The sequence below is a fragment of the Sciurus vulgaris genome, assembly GCF_902686455.1.
Source record: "Sciurus vulgaris genome assembly, chromosome: 4".
Classification (NCBI taxonomy): domain Eukaryota; kingdom Metazoa; phylum Chordata; class Mammalia; order Rodentia; family Sciuridae; genus Sciurus; species Sciurus vulgaris.
This window is the reverse complement of record NC_136464.1, coordinates 64156647-64160024: the sequence shown is the minus strand read 5'-3', so window position 1 is coordinate 64160024 and position 3378 is coordinate 64156647.

The following is a 3378-nucleotide window of genomic DNA, read 5'->3' as shown; positions in this document are numbered from 1 at the left end:
TCCCGTCTGTGGCCTATGTTTTGATAGTCCCAACAAACTAATACACCATCTGCTTCTCCTTTTTGTTAAGCTGGGTTATACCAAAAACACAAAAGTTGTTAGCTCCCCAAGTCCTCAGGTATACCTGTAGAATGTGTTTATTTATCACTGCACAGAACTCTATGACTTGACCTCACTCTTTGAATTTAGAAGCAATTGATAAAGAGCCTCAAGTTTTCTAATTTCTATAAGTAACAATAAATGTTGGTGAGGATGTGGGGAAAAAAGTACATTAATTCATTGCTGGTGGGACTGGGATTGCAAATTGGTGCAACCACTCTAGAAAGCAGTATGGAGATTCCTCAGAGAACTTGGAATGCAACGACCATTTGACCCATTTATCCCACTCCTCAGTATATACCCAAGGGACTTAAAATCAGCATACCACAATGACACAGCCACATCAATGTTTATAGCAGCTCAATTCACAATAGTTAAGCTATGGAACCAACATAGATCCCCCTCAACAGATGAATGGATTAACAAAATGGTATATATGTACATAATGGAATATTACTCAGCTTTAAAGAAGAATGAAATTATGGCATTTGCTGGTAAATGGATGGAACTGGAGACTATCATGCTAAGTGAAATAAGCCAATTCTCAAAAAACAAAAGCTGAATGTTCTCTCTGATATATGGAGATTAACACACAATAAAAAATAGAATTTCACTGGATTAGACAAAGGGGGATGAATGGAAGGGAGGAGGATTGGAAATAGCAAAGACAGCAGACTAAATCAAACATAACTTCCCTATGTTCATAGATGAATACATGACCAGTGAAATTCCATATCATGTACAACCACAAGAACAGGAGTCTAATTAGAATAAGCTGTATTCCATGTATGTATAATATGTCAAAGTATATCTACTATCATGCATATCCAAGAAGAACAAATATGTTTTTTAAAAAATTCTATTCTCACATACCACCATTTTCTACATCTTCTATAGCTACACATCCCTTTTAGAGGATGATGGATTGCGAATACAGCACTTGATAGAAATGATGAAGTCCACCTGCTCATCACACCAAGGAAGGACCATGCTACCTACCAACGTAGGACATAATTTGAATTCTTACACAGATTTCTTACTTTAAAAAAAAAAGCACATACCTGACATATATCATAGAGTTAGATTATTTTGGATTAAAAATCTAAATTTTCTCTCTAAAAACCACAGAAAAGGACAGAAATCATGCCCCCATCTTTGTATTCTTAACTCTCAGACTCTAAATAGCCTAGAGCTTTGCATACAGAAGGTAGCTTTTAATATGAATTTTAATTTGTGGATGAAGGAGAATAACGACTGAGTCTGGAAGAAGGAAGGTGTCTGTTACAAATACAGGTCTCATGGCTACTTTATGGCAGCACACCGGAGTGACATGCCCAAAGTAGAATCCAAATGCTTTCTTCAAACGTGGTATCTTGTGATTCTTCTTGGAGAAGTATCCTTTTACCAGGTTTTGCCTGATCAAATTTACCCATACAGCCTCAGATTGTGTATAACATTGTTCTCACCATGGAGGTCTAAGTGATCCCTTTAAAACATATGCAAAACAGTATCACATCTTTATGTAAATCTCTGCAAGGGCTTCCCAAGTTATTCAGAGTAAAAGTAACCACCCACCCTCCCCCACCAACCTTCTTCCCTCTATCTTCTATTTCTTGCCCACTGGCTCACTTCACTTCAGCCTCACTGGACTCATTGTTTCTCAAAAAAGTCTGGCACATGCCCACCTTAAGATGTTTGCACTCGTTATTTCCTCTATCTAGAACACTCTTCTAGATGTCTCCTTGGATAACTTCCTAACCTCCTTTGAGTCTTCACTATCATTATCTCAGCATGGAACATCCTGAGCACCCATTGCCACCTTTAACCCCATCCCATCCATGTCCATTCACCTTGCCATCCTTTATCTTTTTTCCCACAGCACTTGCTGCTTTCTAACTTATTGGATAATTTACTTACCATGTGCCTTGTTTACTGCCTGCCTTCTTTCCAGGTTGAATGCAAGCCTCATGAAAACAAAGTTCTTTGTTTCTTTCTCTGATGTAACCCAAGCACCTATCATAGTCCTCAGTACATAGTAAGTGCTTAGTAACTACTTTTTGAAAGAATGAATTGTGTCTTGTATGAACTACATTTTTGTATTTTTCCAGGATGAGATTAAAATGACTAAAGCTCAAGTCATGAAAAATACAGTAAAATCTCTCAAGGCCTTATTCTAATCCTGTGTTGAAAGCTACTTGAGATGGCTAACTTCTAGGTCTGACAACCTAAAGATTCCAAGTTCAAGATTCTATCAGAACACTTCATGGTAAACAGTCCCCTAGTGGACAGACTGTGCAAATGCACCTCATGATATCTGTGGTACCCCTAAATCATCACACCAAAGCCACCAACCACTGCAGTCACACTTTAGCCAAATCAAGGCTAAACCTTCAACCAAATAGGTTGCTTGGTATCATTTTTACAAATGCAGATTGACAGCATTTACCAAATAATGTCAGTTAGGGGATAGTGTGAGGGTTGGCCACCAAGAGCAAGAAAACCAGAACTTTTAGAGACTTTTGAGATCCTAGAAGATTTCATGAGCTGATAACTTGTCAACACCTAGGACAGGACACTTTCTGACCATCAGGCCATCTGGAGACAGACTTTCAGAAGTGATAATATCCTAATTTTCCTGGGTGTACATTTCTTGGATAATCTCATGGCATCTAATTCCCAGACCAGACTGCTCTTCCAAGGCAAGGCTGAGACTCCTATCCCAGGGAAGAAGCAATTCAGTATGTAGCAATTCCTTTATTCCTTTATCTCTGGGGAAGTGTAGGACTGCTTCTCTCAGAGCAAATTAACCCATGGGTGTCTGATGAAGTGATTACCCCCTACCCAAATCTCTTGATCTCCTAGTGAACAGTTCTGCACACCCAAAGTCAAGTTCCTGTAGAGGAGTCAGGTATGGGGGAAGAACAGAAAACAAAACATGCAGTAGTGCTTTGCCATAGTTGCTTTCTGCTTATTCACTGTCAAAGATGCTCACACATTTTCTATGAAGTATGTCATTCGCCCTCAGAATACGCATACAGAGAGATCATTGCATGTGCTTGGCAAACAGAAAATTCCTCCCTCCCTCCTTGCCTGCTCAGTCCCTTCCTTCCTTCCTCCTTCTTAAAGAGAACTCATCCATTTGGTTGCTGTTCTAGGCAGAGATATGCAAAAACCAGGTCCCTGACCCCCAGAGGTTCCCCTTCTGGCAGATAGGAGTAACCCTACTGTAAGGTGACAGATGCTAGGGAAAGAGCAGGGTGCAGAGCACCTGAGAAGCTC